General features: G+C 33.6%; 1 long non-coding RNA gene across 1 annotated transcript; it reads left to right on the top strand.

Moving 5' to 3' along the window:
• The first annotated feature begins 402 nt into the window (after positions 1–402).
• LOC141563077 (uncharacterized) lies at positions 403–24161 on the top strand. Its single transcript, XR_012488322.1, has 7 exons — positions 403–992; positions 2226–2287; positions 3508–3559; positions 15098–15321; positions 16694–16797; positions 22652–22760; positions 24007–24161. It is a non-coding gene; the product is annotated as an uncharacterized LOC141563077 (long non-coding RNA).
• Positions 24162–24238: the final 77 nt, after the last annotated feature.

The following is a 24238-nucleotide window of genomic DNA, read 5'->3' as shown; positions in this document are numbered from 1 at the left end:
GTGAACTTGGTTGAATCACTTCATTTTTCTCAGCCTTGCTTTTATCATCTTTAAAATGAGAGGGTCAGGCTCAGACAGCTTCTGATATCACTTCTAACTCAAAATCTGTGATCATTTTGGCCTTCAAAACAAGATGAGTCTGAAGGGTATTTGACTACTGCTTCTAGAGATTGGTTGGTTCTGCAGTGTTGCAGGTGGTAACATTTCCCACTCAAAAAGCACAATGAGAAACAAGTTGGAGCCAAAATGTTCAGTTAGGCTCTCTGTTTATAAGACTAACAAGTAGAATCTCTAGTGTTCCTTATAACCTTAACATTCTAAAATTCTAAGGCATAATTCAGGGTGATTATTGAGCATCTTTGAACCAAAGCCTTTGTTTGGTGAGCTCAGAGAAAGAGTTCTGTGAGTGAAGGAAGCAGGTTGAAGGGAAGGAAGGTATAGCTCATAGTGAGGCAGAAATCAGAGGATGGTCTTTGTTTTATTTTCTGCTCCTCCTCATCCTATCCATCATAGTCAATGGTGATGCAAAATTGTATGTGTGTGTGTAAGAATCACGTACTTTAAAAAGACAAACACATAATCACAAATGTCCTAGCCATTTAAATTTTCGATGTCAAACAGACATTTGTGACTACAACTGTGTTATCTTAGTATTATTCAAACTGCCAGAGGATGAAGACACTCCTTGGCAATATAGAATACTAGTCTTTTTTCTCCTGACCATTTAATGTTAATAGGCCAAGTTGAACAGCTGTTGGGTGACATCAAGAGCTAATGAACTTGTAGCAAATAGTACTAAATATTCTGGCAATCTAATTTGAGCCGAAACTATCTGTCATCTATTTATGGAAAAGATGGACGGACTAAAAATGCTTTAGGTCAGTGACCGGGGGTGGGGGGGTACAGCTTCTCTGATTAAGATATGTAACCCTTTATGGAGGAAGAATGTTTGAGTAACTGGACACATGGATTGTCTTTTCTTTGTGATTTAGGTATGTATTGTCTTTACTCTTCCCCCATTTTCCAATTCCTTATTTTTCAAAAATTGTGGCTATTGAGCAATTTCAGTAAAGAAATTTAAGTTATTTGGGATACCTCAAATATAAAAGGTATTTATCTAATTGGTTTGGATAGACATTAGGGACAATTCCCACTTCATTTTGTTACTTAAATCTAACTTATCTGTTATTCCAGTTATTTTTTCATTTCCTATTTTAGCATTCTAATCCCCTTTGATGAATGGAGTTATTTTTTTTTGGGGGGGAGGTTTTGTTTCTAGAAAATATTGTAGATCTTCACATAATCCATCAATTTTGGCCTCTTTGCCTTCAGTGGTTGGAGTAATTCAAAGTTGAATTGAATTACTGTGATGCTGAACAGTTTATCTTGGATTTGATCAGATGTCATTCAGTCATTTTTGAACTTATACTCCACTATTAGTTTCCTCAATGTTTTATTTCCTATGAGATCTACTCCATTTCTTCTAAGGGACTCTTGACCACAGTAGTATATGTCAGAGATTCTTACCCTTTTGTTCTCAGTCTCTTTATACTATTAAAATTATTGTGTATCTCTCCAAAGAGTTTTTGTTTATGTGGGTTATATTTGTAGATCTTTACCGTATTAGAAATAAAAACTAATTTTGAATTTGCAGACCATTTGAAAGGATTTCAGAGACCCCTCCAGTATTCTCTGGATTATACTTTGAGAACCATTGGCATATGTAATGGTCATCTACAAAAATTTACCTTCCACCTTGCACTGCTTTAAATATATTTCTCTTGTTTTCTCTCCACTTTCTCTCACTTGTTTTGGACTATGACTCCAGTGAGTGTGTAGTACATTCCTGTCAAACTGGGTTGACAGCTGTATCCAGGTCCATATTTCAGGCTACTCACCTGGCTCTTGCAGATAGAGCTCTGGATCTGAAATCAGGAAGACCTCAATTAAAAGTTGGCCTCAGGTGCTTATTGTAAAATAGGCATAATAACAGCACCTATTTTATAGAGTAATTGTGAGGATCAAATGAAATAGTTTTTTAAAATGCTTAGCACATCCCTTGACATATAATAGGAATTATGTAAGTAATAAAACCCTTCCCTGCTTTCTCTCCCAAGTCTCTTGCCTCTTAATTATATTCTATTTATTTATAAGTTTTTTTCTCCAATAAAATGTGTACTCCTTGAAGTCAAGTTCCATGTTTTTGCTTTTCTTTACATCTCCAGTGTGTAGCATGAAGTGCTTGTTGACTGACTAACAAAGAGTAATGGTTGCATGAGAAGAAGAGGTAAGATTTTTAAGAGGAGGTGATCACTTCATCTTTGCATTTATGGTAAGGGAAAAGCCAGGAAGAGTATGGTATATCACCATGAATTTGGTAAAGAACATTTGAGAATTTAGATAAAGGATACAGAGTATTTCATAGTCTAAATTTGTACTCACTGTCCCTCAGACTGTTTGGAGGGCCAGACTATAGTAAAAACAAAAACTCACACTCTGTCTCTGTCCCTCAGCCCATTTGCCATAACCTGGCGGGCTGCATAAACGTCCCCAGCAGGTGGCATCTGGCCTGTAGGCCATAGTTTGAGAACCTCTGGCTGAGGAATTGACACTGAGTTTTGAAAAAACTCCTAGAATATGAGACAGGTATCAGAGCGGAAGAAGCTGAAAAGCTGAAATGATATTTTTCAGCAAGAAAAAAAAGGGTGTATCCTTCAACCCAAACTAATAACCCAAACTCTGATTTCTCTGATTTCTACTGATCATTTTCAAGCATTTAAAAAAGACTCATAGAACTCACAAAGATCTAGCATGTCTTTCCAGATCAGCTTATATTATTTAACCTTGCTTTCTTTCTCACTTACTGGATCTGGAGAAGACTGCTCATTGGATATATGTAGGTTTCACCAAATATTCAAGGAAGTCTCTTTTGCTTGCTTTAAGGACAAGATAGAAAAATGCCTACTGTATGATAGCAAAGTCAATTGACCAAAAAAAAATTAGTGATAAATGGAATGATTTCACCTCCTGGGAGGTTTCTAGTTGATTGTCTCAGCTATATGAAGATGTGGATGGCATGCTCATAGAAACTAAAAGTGACAAAGATAGATGGAATACTGAAGCTGTTGAATGGATGACAGAGTGAGGATTAGAGATAGGCCAGCTTTAATTAGTTGAAATTCAATAGACTATGAATCGCAGCATTTCAGTTAAAGCTGTGTGAGTATAGGATAGAAGAAGCATAGTTAAGGCAATAGATAATGTGAAGATCTGGAAATTTTAATAGATCACAAGCTCAATATGATTCAAAAGCATAGCATGGAAGCCTTAAAAAATGAATGTGATTGCTATTGTGAAGGAACTGTCTTTTACCTCATTCTGTAGAATAGCATTTAGCATAGCATTTGGTAGAAAAAAGGCATTTTCTAAGTGTTTATTGATAGACTGATCAAAAAGAGATTTATCTTTGTTGTTCTTTTTCTTTTAAAAACAAAAATGTTCTTCTAGTGATCCTTGATGGCTATGAATCATGTTATTCCAATCTGCCAAAGAATTAAACGTGAGTATTGTCCAAATGGCAAAGAAGTGGTATATCATGAACTATAATGGGTACAATGCATTATTAATGTGATTTATACATCCAACAAAGAATTATGTAGGAGAAGTGGCATAAGAAATATTAACAGAGGGATGAATAATTGGAAAATAAGGTGGTTGCTGATATAATGAGAATGAGGGATAATTAATAAGTTCCATTATTATTTATATATCATTATAAGCCAGATCAGTGGTCTGTAAACCTTTGTTTTTGGATAGTATAACATATTTTAGTAGAAAATCTTTTGAGAATATAGTATAAACAACAGCTATTAAAGTATATGTACATACCACTGCACTAGTACATATATTTTAAAATTTACACAAAATAGAAAAATTTTATTAAAAAAGATGAGATAAAAATAAGATAATATTTGATCCTAAAGTCAATGAGGAACTACTAGATTTTATTGAGTAGGGTATGACATTGTCTGAAAAAGGAAATGTCAAATCATTCTAGTATCTTTGCTAAGAAAACTCCAAATGGGGTTACAAAGAGCAAAACATGACTAAAAATACCCAAACATCAATAATGGCATGGTCTGATCTAGAGTACAAGAAAATCACTTTAGCAGCTGTGTGTAGATAGGATAGATAGGAATAGGATACCTTGAGTTAGGAAACTAATCAAATCTTTTATAATAGTCTTAGCGAAAGTTAACTGTTTGAGTAGAGAAGGGAACATAAATGAGAAATGTGTATGCCTATTTGGCAATTGATTGGATATTTAGGATGAGGAAAATTGAGGAGTCCAATGATGACACTGAGGTTGGAACTTAGGTGTCTAGAAGGATAACTGTATTGTTGGCAGTAATAGGCAAGTTTGGAAGAGATATATTTTGAGCGGAGAAAGATAATGTTAGGAGACTTTTGATGTAAAATGTAAGGAGATCTTAGATAATTTCAGCCTGTGTGATTTATTGTCTGAGTGAAAAGAAAAGGGGAGTGGAACAGGTTGTTATTCACTAGTTATGGCCCTACAACAGAACCTGACACCTGGTAGAATCACAAGATGATCTAGGGGAAGGGTAGTCTGAGAGGCTGAAAGGCTTTCATTTTCCCAATGGCACTTGTGTATTTACTACTGTGAGGACCCCATAGTTGTTAACAGTTATAACTCCCCGGAAGGCTAATTCTGGTTCAGAAAGGAAAGAAGCTTTGGAGTTTGTATAGAAGAGGAAGGGAGTATGAGGAGTCAAAGACCCAGGTAGAATCTGAACAAAAGATACAAGTTACTAAAAGTGAGCTAGAAATTCCATATAAAGCTAACCATTTGTCTCAGCTTAGTGGAAAAAAGAAAAAAAAAAAAAAACCTTCTTAAAAATGCAGTATTATCCTCCCACTTGATTAGCCAAGGGTCTAAATGTGGAGATCTGGAATTCTGACTTAAGCAGGTAGTAAAAGAAGAGAAAGTAGAGCAATTCCTCATAGTTGGGTTCTCAGAGGTTAAGTCCTTCTTTAACCTCCTACCACCAGCTGTAACGTCCTTAATGAAACAGTCTTTTGTTTGTTATCAGAGGTATTTCATTAGGGTGTGCCCAGGGAATTTTATTTTATTTTTTTTTTTAAAGGCAAACATTTATTGAATACTTAATCACAAAGGACACAATGTTTATTCACAAAACAAAATAAAACATAAATAGGTTTAGTTTTTTAAAAACCTGCATGTAACTTTAAAAAAATGTAGACTTTGCTAAAGTCTCCTTTTAATCAAGCTCTTATCCTTGTATTAGACTACAGAATAACCTTTTCATCCTTATCTTCTTGGCTAAAAAAAGGTTATTTCCAACTAGACCTTGTTTCCCTAGCCTTGATCTTTGTTATGAAGGGCAAGTGGTAGAATTTAAGAATTGGTTACCAGAAGCACATTACATAAAAATTTAACCTTTTTCCTACCTTACTTGTGCCAATGAGAGCCCCAGGCCACTTATTGTGCACTAACAGTGGCCAGAAAAATCAAACTGGAAAGAAAATACCAAAGAAGAAATAAATATCTCTTTTCTCTGACCCACTTGCCAGAGTACTCAAGTCCATTAGCAAGGGCTTGCTAGGAAATGAAAGGAGGAAGGCAAAAAGCCTGGGCTTTTCCAAGCAGATGGTCCATTTGTACATCAGAGGTGGTTCTTTTTTTCTTAGTAAGTTTATTTATTTTCAGTACACATTACTTTATGAATCACATTGGGAGAGAAAAATCAAAGCACAAGGGAAAAACTATGGATGGAGAGAAAAAAGGCAGAAAAAAGAAGTGAACATGGCATGTGTGGATTGACACTCAGTCTTCTTAGTTATTTTTCTAGATGCAAATGATGTTTTCTGTACAAAGTATATTGGAATTGCTTTTGATCACTAAACCACTGAGAAGAACCAAGTCTTTCATAGTTGAACATTGTACATTCGTGCTGCTATTGTGTATGATATGTTCCTGATTCTGCATGCTTTGCTCACCATCAGTTCATGTAACTCTTTCCAGGCCTTTCTAAAATCAGCTTATTGATATTTTTTTATGAAACAATAATATTACATTGCCTTTGTATACCACAATTTGTTCAGACATTCTCCAATTGATGAACATCTACTCATTTTCCAATTCTTTTTTTTTTTAACCACAAAAAGAACTGCTGCAAACATTTTTGCACATGTGGGTCCATTTCCCTCTTTTATAATTTCCTTGGGATACAGATCCAGTAGTGGCATTGCTGGGTCAAAGGGTATGTAGAGTTTTATTGCCCTTTGGGCATAGTTCCAAATTACTTTCCAGAATGATTGGATCATTTTATAACTTCACTAATAATGCATTAGTGTCCCAGTTTTCCCACATTACCTCCAACATTTATCATTATCTTTTTTTGTCACCTTAACCAATCTGAAATGTATAAGGAGGTACTTCAGAGTTATTTGAATTTGTACTTCTCTAATCAATAGTAGTTTAGATAATTTTTTCATATAACCATAGATAGCTTTAATTTTGTCATCTGAAAATTGTCTATTCATACTTTTGACCATTTATCAATCAGGGAATGACTTGTATTCTTTTTTTTTTTAATTATAGCTTTTTATTGACAGAACATGTGCATGGGTAATTTTTTACAACATTGTCCCTTGAACTCACTTCTGTTCTGACTTTTCCCTTCCCTCCCTCCATCTCCTCCCCTAGATGGCAGGCAGTCTTATACATGTTAAATATAATAAAGTATATCCCTTTTTTTTGAATTAATTGTTTTTTTTTCTTTTTTATTAATTTTTATAATAATAACATTTTCTTTGACAGTACATATGCATAGGTAAATTTTTTTTTTACAACATTATCCCTTGTACTCCCTTCTATTCTGAGTTTTTCCCCTCCTTCCCTCCACCTTCTCCCCTAGATGGCAGGCATTCTCATACATATTAAATATCTTATAGTATATCCTAGGTACAATATATATGTGCAGAACCGAATTTTGTTGTTGTTGCTGTTGCAAAGGAAGGATTGTATTCGGAAGGTAAAAATAATCTGGGAAGAAAAACAAAAAACAAACAAACAAACAAAAAAATGCTCACAGTTTACACTCATTTCCCAGTGTTCCTTTTCTGGATGTAGCTGATTCTGTCCATCATTGATCAATTGGAATTGGATTAGCTCTTCTCTATGTTGAAGATATCCACTTCCATCAGAATACATCCGCATACAATATCATTGTTGAAGTGTATAATGATCCCCTAGTTCTGCTTGTTTCACTCAGCATCAGTTGATGTCTCTCCAAGCCTCTCTGTATTCCTCCTGTTGGTCATTTCTTACAGAACAATAATATTCCATAACATTCATATACCATAATTTATCTAACCATTCTCCAATTGATGGACATCCGTTCATTTTCCAGTTTCTAGCCGCTATGAAAAGGGCTGCCACAAACATTTTGGCACATATAGGTCCCTTTCCCTTTTTTAGTATTTCCTTGGGATATAAGCCCAGTAGTAGTACGGCTAGGTCAAAGAGTATGCACATTTTGATAACTTTTTGGGCATAATTCCAGATTGCTCTCCAGAATGGTTGGATTCTTTCACAACTCCACCAACAATGCTTTAGTGTCCCAGTTTTCCCACAGCCCCTCCAACATTCATCGTTATTTGTTCCTGTCATCTTAGCCAATCTGACAGGTGTGTAATGATATCTCAGAGTTGTCTTAATTTCTCTGATCAACAGTGATTTGGAACACTCTTTCATATGAGTGGAAATAGTTTTAATTTCATCATTTGAAAATTGTCTGTTCATATCCTTTGACCATTTATCAATTGGAGAATGGCTTGATTTCTTTCTTTTTTTTTTTTTTTTGTATTCATTTTTCCAAATTACCCCCCCTCCTTCTATTCCCTCCCCCCGATGACAGGCAATCCCATACATTTTACATGTGTTACAATATAGTCTAGGTACAATACATGTGTGTGAATATCATTTTCTTGTTGCACAATAAACATTAGAATCTGAAGGTACATGCAACCTGGGCAGACAGATATTAGTGCTAACAATTTACATTCACTTCCCAGTGTTTCTTCTCTGGGTGTAGCTACCTCTGTCCATCATTGATCAACTGGAAGTGAGTTGGATCTTCTTTATGTTGAAGATTTCCACTTCCATCAGAATACATCCTCATACAGTATTGTTGTTGAAGTGTACAGTGATCTTCTGGTTCTGCTCATTTCACTCAGCATCAGTTGATTTAAGTCTCTCCAGGCCTCTCTGTATTCCTCCTGCTGGTCATTTCTTACAGAGCAATAATATTCCATAACCTTCATATACCACAATTTACCCAACCATTCTCCAACTGATGGACATCCATTCATCTTCCAGTTTCTAGCTACAACAAAAAGAGCTGCCACAAACATTTTGGCACATATATGACTCTTTCCACTCTTTAGTATTTCTTTGGGATATAATCCCAGTAGTAGCGCTGCTGGGTCAAAGGGTATGCACAGTTTGATAACTTTTTGGGCATAATTCCAGATTGCTCTCCAGAATGGCTGGATTCTTTCGCAACTCCACCAGCAATGTATTAGTGTCCCAATTTCCCCACATCCCCTCCAACATTTATCATTATTTGTTCCTGTCATCTTAATGGCTTGATTTCTTATAAATTAAAGTCAATTCTCTGTATATTTTGGAGATGAGGCCTTTATCAGAACCTTTAACTGTAAAAATGTTTTTCCCAATTTGTTACTTCCCTTCTAATCTTGTTTGCATTAGTTTTGTTTGTGCAGAAACTTTTTAATTTGGTGTAATCAAAATTTTCTATTTTGTGATCAATAATGGTCTCTATTTCTCCCTTGGACACAAACTCCTTCCTCCTCCACAAGTCCAAGAGGTAAACCATCCCATGTTCCTCCAATTTATTTATGATTTCATTCTTTATGCCTAAATCTTGGACCCATTTTGATCTTCTCTTAGTATGTGGTGTTAAATGTGGGTCCATGCCTAGTTTCTGCCATACTAATTTCCAGTTTTCCCAGCAGTTTTTTGTCAAATAATGAATTCTTATCCCAAAAGTTGGGATCTTTGTGTTTGTCAAACACTAGATTGCTATTTTTATTCACTATCTTGCCCTGTGAAGCTAATCTATTCCACTGATCAACTAGTCTATTTCTTAGTCAATACCAAATGGTTTTGGTGACTGTTGCTTTATAATACAGTTCTAGATCAGGTACAGCTAGACCACCTTCATTTAATTTTTTTTCATTACTTCCCTGGAAATTCTCGATCTTTTGTTCTTTCATATGAATTCTGTTGTTATTTTTCCTAGATCATTAAAATAGTTTCTTGGGAGTCTGATTGGTATAGCATTAAATAAATAGATTAGTTTAGGGAGTATTGTCATCTTAATTATATTCGCTCGGCCTATCCAAGAGCACTGAATGTCTTTTCAATTATTTAAATCTGACTTTATTTTTGTGGCAAGTGTTTCATAATTTTGCTCATATAATTCCTGACTTTCCTTTGGTAGATATATTCCCAAATATTTTATACTATCGACCGTTATTTTGAATGGAATTTCTCTTTGTATCTCTTGCTGTTGGATTGTGTTGGTAATGTATAAAAATGCTGAGGATTTATGAGGATTTAGCAACTTTGCTAAAATTCTGAATTATTTCTAATAGCTTTTTAGCAGAGTCTTTGGGGTTCTCTAACTATACCATCATGTCTTCTGTAAAGAGTGATAGTTTGATTTCCTCATTTCCTACTCTAATTCCTTGAATCTCTTTCTCAACTCTTATTGCAGAGGCTAGCATTTCTAGTACTATATTGAATAGTAATGGTGATAGTGGGCAACCTTGTTTCACTCCTGATCTTACAGGGAAAGGTTCTAATTTATTGCCATTACATATGATGTTTACTGAAGGTTTTAAATATATGTTCGCTATTATTTTAAGGAATAGTCCATTTATTCCTATACTCTCAAGCGTTTTTAGTAGGAATGGATGTTGGATTTTATCAAATGCTTTTTCTGCATCTGTTGAGATGATCATATGGTTTTTATTAATTTGATTATTAATATGGTCAATTATACTAATAGTTTTCCTAATATTAAACCAGCTCTGCATTCCTGGTATAAATCCCATTTGGTCATAGTGTATTATCCTGGGGATGATTTTCTGAAGTCTTTTTGCTAATATCAATAAAGTATATCCTAGATACAGTGTATGTGTGCAAATCCATACAATTCTCTGGTTGCACAAGAAGAATTTGATTCAGAAGGTAAAAATAACCTGGAAAGAAAAACAAAAATACAAATAGTCCATATTCATTTCCCAGTGTTCCTTTTCTGGGTGTAGCTGATTCTTTCCCTCATTGGTCAATTGGAACTGAATTAGATCTTCTCTTTGTCAACGATATCTACTTCCATCAGAATACATCCTTAAACAGTATTGTTATTGCAGTATATAACAATCTTCTGGTTCTGCTCATCTCACTCAGCATCAGTTCATGTAAGTCTCTCCAAGCTTCTCTGTATTCATCCTGCTGGTCATTTCTTACAGAATAATAATATTCCATAACATTCATATACCACAATTTACCCAAACATTCCCCAATTGATGGGTATCCATTCATTTTCCAGTTTCTAGCCACTAAAAAAGGGCTTCCACAAACATTTTGGGCACATACAGGTCCCTTTCCCTTCTTTGATATCTCTTTGGGATATAAGCCCAATAATAACATTGCTGGATCATAGGATATGCACAGTTTGATAAATTTTTGGGCATAATTCTAAATTGCTCTCCAAAATGATTGGATTCATTCACAACTTCACCAACAATGAATGCTTCAGTGTCCCAGTTTTCCTGCATCCCCTCCAATGTTAAATTATATTTTCCTGGAATGACTTGTATTCTTATAAATTTGACACAGTTCTTTTTTGGGGGGGGTTCTTTTCTTTTTTATTATAGCTTTTTATTTACAAGACATATGCATGGGTAATTTTTCAGCATTGACAATTGCCAAACCATTTGTTCCAACTGTTCCCCTTCTTCCTCCCCACCCCCTCCCCCAGATGGCAGGTAGACCAATACATGTTGAATATGTTAAAGTATATGTTAAATACAATATATGCATACATATCCATACAATTATTTTGCTGCACAAGAAGAATCGGACTTTGAAATAATGTACAAAAATGCAGGCAGACAAAAATAGAGGGATTGGAAATGCTATGTAGTGGTTCACACTCATTTCCCAGAGGTCTTTCACTGGATGTAGTTGGTTCTATTCATTATTGAACAAATGAAACTAATTTGGTTCATCTCATTGTTGAAAAGAGTTATGTCCATCAGAATTGATCATCATATAGTATTGTTGTTGAAGTTAATGATCACCTGGTTCTGCTCATTTCACTCAGCATCAGTTCATATAAATCTCTTGAATAAAATAGAGAAAGAGAAGATCAATGAATTGGGTTTGCAACTTAAAAAGCTAGAAAAAACCAAATTAAAAACCCCCAATCAAAAATTAAACTGGAAATACAAAAATTAAAAGGAGAAATCAATAATTTTGAAAGTAAAAAAACTATTGAATTAATAAATAAAACCAAGAGCTTGAATAGGCTTAATAATCAACATTTTATCAAATGCTTTTTCTGCATATATTGAGATGATCATATGATTTTTGTTAATTTGGTTATTGATATAGTCAATTACGCTAATAATTTTCCTAATATTGAATCAGTATTCTTGGTATAAATCCTACTTGGTCATAGTATATTATCCTGGGGATGATTTTCTGCAATCTTTTTGCTAATATTTTATTTAAGATTTTAGCATCAATACTCATTAGTGAGACTGGTCTATAATTTTCTTTCTCTGTTTTCAACCTACCTGGTTTAGGTATCAGTACCATGTCTGTGTTATAAAAGGAATTTGGTACGACTTCTTCATTCCCTATTTTTTCAAAGAGCTTATATAAGATTGGAGTTAATTGTTCTTTAAATGTTTAATAGAATTCACATGTAAATCCATCTGGTCCTGGGGAATTTTTCTTAAGGAGTTGATTAATAGCTTGTTCTATTTCTTTCTTTAAAATGGGACTATTTAAGCAATTTACTTCCTCCTCTGTTAATCTGGGAAGCCTATATTTTTAAAGGTACTCATCCATTTCACTTAGGTTATCAAATTTATTGGCATAAAGTTGAGCAAAGTAATTCCTAATTATTGCTCTAATTTCCTCTTCATTGGTGGAAATTTCTCCCTTTTCATTTTTAAGACTAACAATTTGATTTTCTGCTTTCCTTTTTCTAATCAGATTTACCAAAGGTTTATCCATTTTATTGTTTTTTTTTCATAAAACCTACTCTTAATTTTTATTTATTAATTCGATTATTTTTTTACTTTCAATTTTATCAATTTCTCCTTTTAATTTTAGAATTTCCAATTTAGTATATGATTGGGGGTTTTTAATTTGGTTTTTTTCTAGCTTTTAAAGTTGCAAACCCAATTCATTGATCTTCTCTTTCTCTATTTTATTCAAGTAAGCCTCTAAAGATATGAAATTTCCCTTTATTATCACTTTGGCTGTATCCCACAAATTTTGGTATGTTGTCTCATTGCTGTCATTCTCTTGGGTAAAAATATTAATTGTGTCTATGATATGCTGTTTTACCAATCATTCTTTAGGATGAGATTATTTAGTTTCCAATTACTTTTTGGTCTATTTACTCCTAGCTTTTTACTGAATGTAGTTTTTATTGCATCGTGATCTGAAAAGAATACATTTACTATTTCTGCCTTTCTGCACTTAATATTGAGGTCTTTATGTCCTAATATATGGTCCGTTTTTGTATAGGTTCCATGAATTGCTGAGGAAAAAAGTGTACTACTTTTGTAGCAAAACTACATGGACAAATTATAGAAAAAATGAATGGTTAACAGAGAAAGGAAGGAAGAATAGTAGCAGTAAGAAAGACATTTTAATTGGCACAATTCTTATCTTCATGGAATTTATCAATGAACAGGTTAAATCACCCAAGTTTTAAATATCAGCATCTCTTCCACCTCTCTTACAACACTCTATGCTATAAAGGCCTATCAATTCTACCTTCTCAAATTCTTTCACATCTCTGTTTCTATTTCTATGACTACTAGAATGGTGTGGCACTCATAATGAAGATTTCCTCTTGCCTTGTACTCCCTGAAATGATCTTTTTATGTCCATATTCTTCTCTTTACATCATCTCTAAATTAATTTTCTAAAGAGTAGCTCTAATCATGATACTCATTTGTCCTCAAGTTGTTAAAATCTTTAATAATTCCCCATTACCTAATCAAATATAAATTACTTTGCTGACATTCAAAGTAAAACAAAATATGATCATCTCTTTCCCTTTGAGCTTGAATTCTCCTGATTCCTGTACTTTAATTCTGCACTCTATTCATTCTATTCAATATTCTCTGAGATCATGAGCAGAATTTATGGTATTAGGCTAATTTGGAAGAAACAGGCATAATTTAAAGAGTAAACAAATAGGTCAGGGTTTGTTCTGGGGTTAATAGAACAATTGTAAGAAAGTATGAGTATATAATATATACACAGTCCTTGGCACATAGTAAGTACTTAATAAATGTTTGTTTTATTGAATTGAATATTGATTAAATAGGAGGGCATAGTGAAGGACAATATGGGATAGTAGATAGGGCACTCATTTTGGAATTAGGAAAATCTGTACTCAAATATATTATTTTTATTACCATTATCCTTCTCCTCCTTTTCCTCTTCCTCTCCTCCTTTGTTATTTCCTATTGGCAGATTGCTCTTATAGATAAATCCACTTGCTTCTTCCCATATTGAGTTTAAGATATCTAAGGGATATTCAGTTTGAAGTTTTTAATATAATGTTGGAGATGTGAGTCTGAAAGTTAAGAGGTAGGTTAGGGTGAGTTATATTTAAGTAAATTTGAGAATTATTCGCATAGAGATGAAAACTGAATCATCTGGAGTTGATGACAGTAATAAATGGATACAGAAAAAAGAAGAAAAGTAAAATTAGAGAGAGATGGACATCTATGTGATTAAAAACAACAACAAAATAATAACTGAAGGACCATAAGAGAATTATTTCTAGCAATTCAAAACAGAAACCAAAAGTTTTAGTATAAAAGAAATGAAATAGCATAAATAATTCAACATTAAAAGAGATACACCATACAGGCTATGTTAGTAACCATTTATCTGTGTGTGTGTGTGTGTGTGTGTGTGTGTGAATAGCCTCTTTGGCAACCTGGTAAAACATATAGATGTCTGCTCTGGATAATGTTTTTAAATGAGTAAAATAAAATACATAGAGTTAAAAAGAAAACAAATTATATTGAAACATTTATCAAGATATTAAAACAGCAGCAACAACAAATATCATTGACTCCAAGTTAAGAGCCTCAGCTATAAAGGCTCAAGAAGAAAAAATAAAAATGGAGGGAACCTCTGAAAAAAGGAAAATGTGACGCTTTTCCCATCATTTAAATGAATATTTTAAAGTTGTCTAATATGACAGAAGTAAAAGTTGGATTATATGCTTGAATCTCATTTAATATAATGAACCACAAACCAGTTATATGAAAGGAGGTGGCAGAAACTGTGACTTTTCTCTTCAAGTTATTATGTGGTGGGTCCAGCTAGAGCCACAATTTTTGGCTTATTCATGTATGTATAAAATAGAGAGGTATAGCGGAATGACTAAATTAGGAGGAAAAAAAGTTATTGTAAATAAGCCTAGACTTATTATTATTATTATTGATGAATGCATTTTATGTGCAGTATATTATTGCAAGTTGTAAAAATTTAGCACCTACCAAATTCTTGAAGAGTTATACTCAAGGAGCTAGAAAGATTCATGAACTTTTAACTTTTTGTAAACTAACAGATGATAAATCCTTATACTAAAAATAATACCACTACCCACCCCCAATATCTTTGAATTTTGAAGAAATAAACTATACTGTAATAAGTATCATCACAGACAAGAATGTTATTTCCAATCACTCATAGATAATATTGACCTCCTCCCTCCAATTGAGAAACAACAGTTTTAACAGGCATTGTCATAACAATACATATCACCTCCAAGATATGTAGGATGAGAATTTCTCAAAATATTGAGATCTAACAAGAAACTTCAATACTATAACTGAACAGGATCAAGTTTGTACCATCTAATTGTTTGGTCTACTAATGCATTTGTTCCAAGGATGCTTTCAATGAGCCTGCAAAAGGTGAGCCTCTTTTTTATTATTTTGTTGCCACTTATAATATATCCAACTCAATCTAAAATATTAAATATATATGATATTAATATGATAAATATATATGATAATACTAGGATAAAAATTTATCTCTACCACTTCTTTCAGAGCATCATGAAATGTAAGATGAAAAAGATGAGAATTATAATGGTGGCTCATGTTAACATAGCATATAATTTATGTAAATATATCTATCTCTATATATTGGCCAAATCTTTTTCTTACTACAACTGTATGAGGAACTTAGTGCAATGATTATCATTTTCATTTTGCAGAAGAGGAGCTGCAGCCTCTGAGAAGTTGAAAAACAAAATGTTTGCCATTTCTCTTGGAGGGCTTTGCAGGTGTCTTCTTCTTCTTCTTCTTCTTCTTCTTCTTCTTCTTCTTCTTCTTCTTCTTCTTCTTCTTCTTCTTCTTCTTCTTCTTCTTCTTCTTCTTCTTCTTCTTCTTCTTCTTCTTCTTCTTCTTCTTCTTCTTCTTCTTCTTCTTCTTCTTCTTCTTCTTCTTCTTCTTCTTCTTCTTCTTCTTCTTCTTCTTCTTCTTCTTCTTCTTCTTCTTCTTCTTCTTCTTCTTCTTCTTCTTCTTCTTCTTCTTCTTCTTCTTCTTCTTCTTCTTCTTCTTCTTTTTTTCCCTGAGGCTAGGGTTAAGTGACTTGCCCAGGGTCACACAGCTAGGAAGTATTAAATGCCTGAGACCAGATTTAAACTCGGGTCCTCCTGAATTCAGGGCTGGTGCTCTATCCACTGCGCCACCTAGCTGCCACGTGTTCATCTTTTCAAGAGCAATGTTAGGCTGTGCCAGTTGTTGTAAGTGTAGTAGAACTGAGGGGGGGGTACTTCTAGAAAGCCCATACAATTCTTACAAATGGACTTCACTGCTAGCTTATGTTTAGGGCCAAACAGTTTCTTACTAGTAGAGCCCTTGGCTCCACTGTACAGTTCAAGGAATGGTAGAAATAACTACCAATGTGTTCCCAAAAACACCATCAAGAAATGACACTGTTCCTGGAGGTTGACCTTCTTCTGAGACCCTCTGTTCCATCAGGAACATTTATCCATTACCCTGGAGTGACAAGCAATAAATCATCTACCCAGAGTAGACTAAAGAAGAAAGGGAGGGAGAATAGACTGAAAAAGGAAAGGAGGTAACCAAGAAGAGAGAAAAGCATGTTGTATGAAAGAAGAAGTTTAAATTGTTTTTTAAAATTTTTTCTTTAACCTTATTTTTCTGATTTGTATAGACTCCTCTGGACGATTTTTGTTTTCTAATCAATGAAATTTTTTAATGTTGTGGGTACCCTGGGGTTTAACTCAGATTGTCTCTTACTTTTTACAATGTAAAGAGAGATTAGAAGCCCAGAGAGAATGTAAGCACTGAGGAAAGGGCAAAAGAAAACTTCATGGCCTGGGCAAAGGGATCATTTCCTTGAGGACATTAAGATCACAGGTGAGTATGATCCCAGGCCATGGTTGTACTACATAGATAATATCAGAGGCAACACATATCTTCCTATTTCAGTGTGAGACAGCCAGGACTTTATACTACTAAGAGAGTGGTGTCAATCTTTAAAAAAATATAAAAATCCCCAAACAAACAAGAAAAGTTCCCAGGAAACAAAGGGGTAAGCTATCTTGCTGAATATTCTTTAGGAGGAAATATCAGCTGAAATGTTGTGTCATTTAAAGATGGAATGTATGACCTGCTAATTGAAAGCTGCAGACTAGAAACATTTGATATCAATACAATTTACTTAACCAAATTACTGTTATTAGTGGGTAACAATGACAAAGAATTATCCAACATCCACACATTTAATTTCAGTGATTATTATTTACACATGATTTATTACCCCCAGTGCAAAGCACAGCTGTAAGGATCACAGAGATGACTCATGATTTGCTAATGCCAAAATTTTGTTTTGTTTTGTTTTGCCAAAATGATGGTTTTATTGAATCCCCAGGATGAGAGGCTGCTCCTGATGTGTAGCTAGTCCCAAATGCAATGAAGGAAATACAGGAGCACTGAATTATAACTTTGTTTCTAATAAAGGGTTCAGCCTTGCCTTTGTTCTTCAACAAGAAGCTCTATCCACAAATCTTGAGAAGGATACAAATCTAATGCTTTCTTTAAGACTGTAGTTGGAAACTACAAAGAATAACACCATGTTACATTTGAATCACTTGAAACAAGTTAATTATAGGGTTTCTATCATTTCTAGGAAGACTGCTTTTCAGGGCCTACTAAAAAATGCACACAATCCATTCTTAAGCCTTTACAAAAATTTGCATAATTGTTATATTCACTGAACATCGGAGCACAGAAGGTCACATTCTTCTTCTTCTCTGTAATTCTGTATTGAGCAACAGGAACATCACAAAAGTGCAGACCAAAACTGACTAGCTGACTTGAGACACCAGTAGAAGTTGCATGTGAAGTAGGTTGAAACATATACTTAAATATATTTTTGAGTATAGTGTAAGTTAGAAGAGAATTTTAAAAAACTCTTTCCTAGTAAAATGTGAATTTCCAGTGTGTGTGTGTCTGTTGTTTGTTTTTCCAGTATTCAGCACATAATAAGTGCTTGATAATTGCTTTTTTGAGTTAGATAACATTTTGGAAATGCACACATAATGTTCCATATAATGGGACAAGAACAGATTGATGAGTCATAAAAACTAAATCAAAGAAGAAAAATTTGGTCATCAAAAATGAAAGCAATGACTTTTCCCTCAAATTGCTCAGTCCTTGGGAAAAAGTAGCAGCAGCAGACAGACGAATGAGGTTGCAGTGTCAGGAAAGGAATTCAGAGAGTAAGTATGTACTCAATTTGATGACTCTCCTGGAGAAGACTAGGCTCATGACTTTACATCTGGAAATAAGTCTTTGAAATTGAAAGCTTCATGTCTAATAATCACAATAAAAGCCATAGGGCTATTGAAATAGGATATCCTTCTCAAGTCCTTAATAAGTTTCATTATTATTCTTTTGCCAATTGATTAAACTTGTCGACCCTATAAAGTCCTTGTGAGTTTCCTTTTCTTCTTTTCATTGATTGGTTTCTAAAGTTCTTCTGCCCAGATTTAATTGAACTGATCAATTTTTAAATAGTGACTATATGTCAGTCACTGGTGATACCTCCCCCCCCAAAAAAAAAGAAGGAAAAAACCTTATCCATACCTTGAATGAATTTATATTCTACTATTATATACTATAATGCATAAATAAGTATATGAATAAAAAACTGTGTGGACCTTAAGTAAGTCACTTAAGTTCTGTGTATCTTACTTTCCTCATACGTAAAGGGAGGATAATATTAGTATACACTTTATAGTAGTATTGTAAAGATCAAATGGCATAATAACCATAAAGCCCTTAGCACAGTGCCTGACACATAGTAAGAACTATATAAATTATTATTATTACATAAGACGAAATAAGCAGGTTGAATTCTATACTAATAGTATGTTTCTAGAAATGAGATTATTAATTAATAAGGTCCTATAGCTTTATTAATTATTAATTAATAACTTCTATAGCTTTCATATCCTCATCACAACTATCAGTAATCTTTCAAACTTCATAACTAAACACATTCCACATACCTTCAGAATTTTAAAAAAATCTATATAGCTCTTTTTCCTGGTTCTTTTTAAAAACTAAGTTTAAATGCTTTTTTTAAATTTAGAAAATTTATAAAAGATATCTCATTTTGAAAGACTTTCCATATTGAAATAATTTTTTAGGTGATCCAACATATCATGTTAAAATACTTTATCAATTTGGCAATCTCTACCATAATTGAATGAAGACATAATCTTTCCTGATTCTAAAAATGAATCTATTTTGATGATAATATCATTTATTGAATAGGAGAGTAAAAGGACAAACAGAATTGAGTTTTAATTCTAGGTGTGTCCATCTTTATGAATGCTTAAAGAAAGATTTAAGATAAATTTGATTTTTGTCTCAATAGATAAGAAAACATCTGTCCCTACACACTTCAAAAGAATAGTGTAAAGACTGATGAAATTATATTCGTAAAAATATATACAGATCTTGGGAGGGATATATATATATATATATATATACATATATATATGTATATATATATACATATACACACACACACACATATATATATATATATATATATGTATATATATATATATATATATATATATATTGAATTAACAAGAAATTGAGTTTTCTAACATTCTCTGAAAGTGGTAGTTCAGGATAGTCAAAGGGCAAATACAATGAAAAAGTTGTTTAAGAAAAGAAGAGAAAAGCATGTAAATCAGTTCCATTATGGTGATAATTTCCATCTCAATAACTTTCCTAAGTAAACTAGCACTCCCTGGATGCTCTCTTCTATAAATATTGTTCTCCTTTATTACAACATATGTTCCCTAAGGGTAAGTATATTTTGTATTTGTATCCACCCTACTAACAATAGTGCTTGGAACCTAATGTGTTCTTAATAAATGCATTTTCATTTATTCATTCATTTTCTCTGTTATTGAATATACAGACTGATAAAAAGTCAAAGGGTTTTAGAACTAGTTTTTAGAATAGTATTTTCCAGATGAAGAGATTTAGGACCCTCTTTCCACTCCCCCCTAATAAAACGAAAGTACTAGAATGTGACTCCAGGTCATTTGACTCCAAATTTAATGTTGTTGTTTTTTTTACCCTATAATTACCTTCACCCTTTTTGCCACTAGAATTTCAGAGAGATATTTTGAGGTTGAGATGGTCAGAGATGACCATGGACAAAGGCAGTTAAGTTAAGAAGAACCTATCTACTTGATTCCATAGAAAGGGACTCTCCAAGGAATTCTGAGATAACATCTTCTTACTACTAGCAGTTGCCACCCATACCTTCTTTTTGTCTTCATCATTCTTATTATGTGAGGATAGTAGAGCTGCTTTTTATTTTTAAAATGAAATCTCCATATTTCTACCTACAACATCCTGGTAGTGATAGTGGTACAATAATTGGGAGAGGATGAAAAGACTTAGGAAGTTATGGATTCAGGATGTCTTTTTTGTGAATGGAGGGGAAAATGGTTGTTTTTAATGTCTTGGCTAATAGGGGATTGGAAACAATGGCTGAATACTGATTTCCTAGAAATTCATCTTTTCTAGGGCCAGTTCTAAGGATTTTTCTGTCCCAAGTCAATGAGTCAAGACAATAATCTATGTAGCTAAAGTTCTGAAATGGCTGAAGTTTTCTTCACCCATTACAACTCCAAGGAGTCTTAGAGGTTTCAGGCTTGAGTTATTTTAGGGAATTGAACTCTCAGCCTCCTCTTGAGGTCATTTAAAAGGATAACTTAATCTAGGATCCAAATTTCCTTGTTTCCAGACTAATACCAAGTTCTTCAGTTCATCTTCTAAATATATACATTTGTGGCTACAAAGCTAGAGGATGATAAGGAAGAGTCATCTTCCTAAGTTCATATTTGGCCTTTGAGTAATTCACTGAACCCTGTTTGCCTCAGTTTCCTCATCTTTAAAATAAGATAGAGAAAATGGCAAACTACTGTACTATGTTTGCCTAGAAAACTTCATTTGAGGTCACAAAAAGTTGGACATGACTAAAACAACTTAACAACAACATATATACATTTCTTTAAGAGAAAACATTGCCGTATTTACTTAAATGAGGGTAAAACATTAACAGGAAATGAATGTATCATAATGTTTTAATCTGCTTATATTGAAAGAAATTATATTTATTATCCTTTAGAAAATTTTTGGAACCTAATGAGTTATTAATAATATATTTTCATTTATCTACTCATTTTCTTTGAATTGCACATAGAGACTGATAAACAGTCAAAGAATTTTAAAGTTGGAAGAGACTGTCAGAAATTCTTTAGATATCTAATAACAAACAAAAAAGAAATAACATCTCATAAGTAAAATTAACAAGTATTCTGTTCTTATTCTCTGTTTACTACTATCAATTAGCATGAGACAAATTCTTTAATTAATCTAATATTAGAAAGTAAACTCCTTGAGAACAGGGACTATTTTTGTCTTTCTATTCCTAGGACCCAACACCTAGTGTCTGATGTACTATAGATGTTTAATAATCCTTTTTCAATTGAATTGAACTTTTGGCTAATTGTGCGACCTGAATATCATAGCATTTTAAAAATATTAGAGAGCTCTCATTCAATCTCCCATTAGGGTTTCTATTCCTTTCCTATAAAATCAAGAGGATATATGAGGTTAATGATCACTAATGCCCCTTTCAGGCTAGTATTTGATGAAACTTTATGAAGTCAGGGAAAAGTAAAATATTACCTTCCTATATCAGAATATTCAGCTGTATTATATTATATTGATGTACTGTCTATTTTCAGATTGCAAACACACTGAATTAGAATTGTACTTGCTAAACTACTTCTGGTTTTTCCTAGTTTTAGTCTGGTATTTCCTAGGGATGTGTGTGTTTGTGTGTGTGTGTGTGTGTGTGTGTGTGTGTGTGTGTTGTGTGTTGTGTTGTGTTTATTCTCTGTGAGCTGATTCTCCTTGTTTTTCTGTTGATTCTCTCTATCTTACATATTGTTGGAGATAAAAAGATATTTAAAAAGAAGTTTCTGATCTCAAGAAACTTGAAGAATAATGATAAAGATACATCACCACAATGATAATCTCTCCAAAAGTTATAATAGTCAGTAGATGCGAGGAATGGTTGGCACAGACTGATGATGTGTTCAAAACCATTTTAGTGACAAATAAATTGGCATAACCTTGAAGGTTCTTAGCTCCAGATAAGAAAAATACACTAGTTCCCTGGAAACACCACAAGGAAAAAGGAAATTGATTGATACTGTTCAATGGGGTAGATGGCTGGTAATACATAAAAAATGTGTCCCAGAAGCCATGAAGAATCCCGATGACAAGATTTTAAGAAGAATTTTAAGGACTCTGTGGCTTACTACCTATTGTAAATATAACCCCAAGTCTATTTCTTTGGACCTTTGGGTAGGAAAGCAACAGACAGGCCTTTGGCTAGGTCTCAAGTAAATCTTATTAGTCTGGTTCTGCACACCCAAAATGGGAGGTTGTTTTTATTGGTCATGGTAGATTCTAACTCAATGGAGTGGATGAAGGGGTACCATTAGGAAAGGATGATGCCCCCTACTATTTGAGTACTAGCATGTTTCTTTTGTTGATAAAGACTCCTCTACATCAGTGAATTGGAGCAAAGCCTGGATTTTACCTTGAAGATTACACATAGCCTTCAGAGATTCCAGAAATTAATATATTGCTTTATATTTTCTAGATGTTGGCAAATTGGGTGCTGTATCCACAAGGATAAACTTTTCTTCTAGAGGAGAACTCATTGATCTGGTACATGGACAGATGAATGTCAACAAGATAAAAACTCACAGGTAGTTGGATCACATGGATTAACAACAAATACACTTGGGGATAAGACTATAACAATGCAAATAATGAACAAGAAATTGATCTCTGAGTACTTGAAACTTCCTGGGAATGAAATCTATCTTAGCCCTCACATCAAGAGGTAGAGGGCTACATCTATTGAAGAAAATATGTACTTGTGTATTTTCTCCCCCTCCCCCAAAAGAATATTTCACTTGGAACTGATATGTGAAGTCACTATTTATAATGATAAAAGATGTCAATCTTTCTTTTTTTAAAGAAAAGTCATTGGATGCATATGAATAAAGGGTGCCTCTGGGAGCTTACAGGTTGTAGACAGATACCCAAGAAAATGTTCCCACTCATTCAACATGTACTGGGGTCATTTTTCTCAAGAAAATCCCACAAAATCTTGTATTCTTTCTTTCAGCACCCTGAGCTTTCACCTTCTCTTTCCCAGAATTATGTCTCTATATCACTTTCCAATTATGCATGCCTACCTATACTGGTATAATGACCTATGGTAAGGGGTTGACTATTATTTGTAATTCTTCCCAATTTGGAAAGAGAGGAAAGTAAAAAGTACAATGAAAAGGTAGTTATTATGGGGGAGGAACACTTGTTTTAAAAGAGTCGAGTTCTGAGAAAAGAATTGTGAAAGAAGCAAACCAATTAGAGGAATGGGAGGATGGATCTACTTCAATCCTGTTTTACTTCAGCAAAATTGTGGGTGGTTTTTTTTTGATATTCTGTTGGTTAATACATTACTTTATTTAATGTTTTCCATTAACACTTATGATGAATTCTGTCCTAGTATTGGTTGGTGTCCCTACATTTGTGACATGAAGGCATAATGGAAGCCACATAAGACAGAGAAGGACAGTTCTGAGTGTAGAGAAGAGTTTCACTCATATTCTCTACTTCTATTCTGTTTAGAAAGTTTTGATCTCTATAAGGGGGCATAACTATAATCCGTTTTTAACTGCACTTCCAACAGTAGTTATTATGAACATAAGCCATATTTTATAAATCTGCCTTATAGACATGAGTCAATATTACACTGTCATAATCAAAAGGAAGGTGCCTTATCCCCCATCCCCCAAGTCCCTTTTTTTAATCTTTTCCCATTAAGATATCAATTCCTTGAAGGACAGAGGCTATTTTGCTTGATTGTATTTGTCTCTATAGAATTTAGTACTGTGCCTGCATAACATAGTTAGCAATTAATAAATGCTTTTTCATTCATTCAAGACTATTGTGGATATCAGTAAAGCATGCTCAAGTACAGTCTGTTGTCATTCCTCTCCAGATGGATATTCTACTAACTTGGAAGTTAAAGTTTTATTATAGAAACTGATGTGGATTAAAAGAAACCAACAAATAAAAAAAATCTAATCCTCCAAAAATTTTAGAAAGATCTCTTGGCATCAGTATTAGAGAGGACAAGAAATGAAACAATGCCTGTGGAAAATACAGCACAAAT

The sequence above is a fragment of the Sminthopsis crassicaudata genome, chromosome 3 (assembly GCF_048593235.1).
Source record: "Sminthopsis crassicaudata isolate SCR6 chromosome 3, ASM4859323v1, whole genome shotgun sequence".
Classification (NCBI taxonomy): domain Eukaryota; kingdom Metazoa; phylum Chordata; class Mammalia; order Dasyuromorphia; family Dasyuridae; genus Sminthopsis; species Sminthopsis crassicaudata.
Note: the sequence above shows the minus strand (reverse complement) of the source record. Positions and strands in the feature narration are given on the sequence as shown.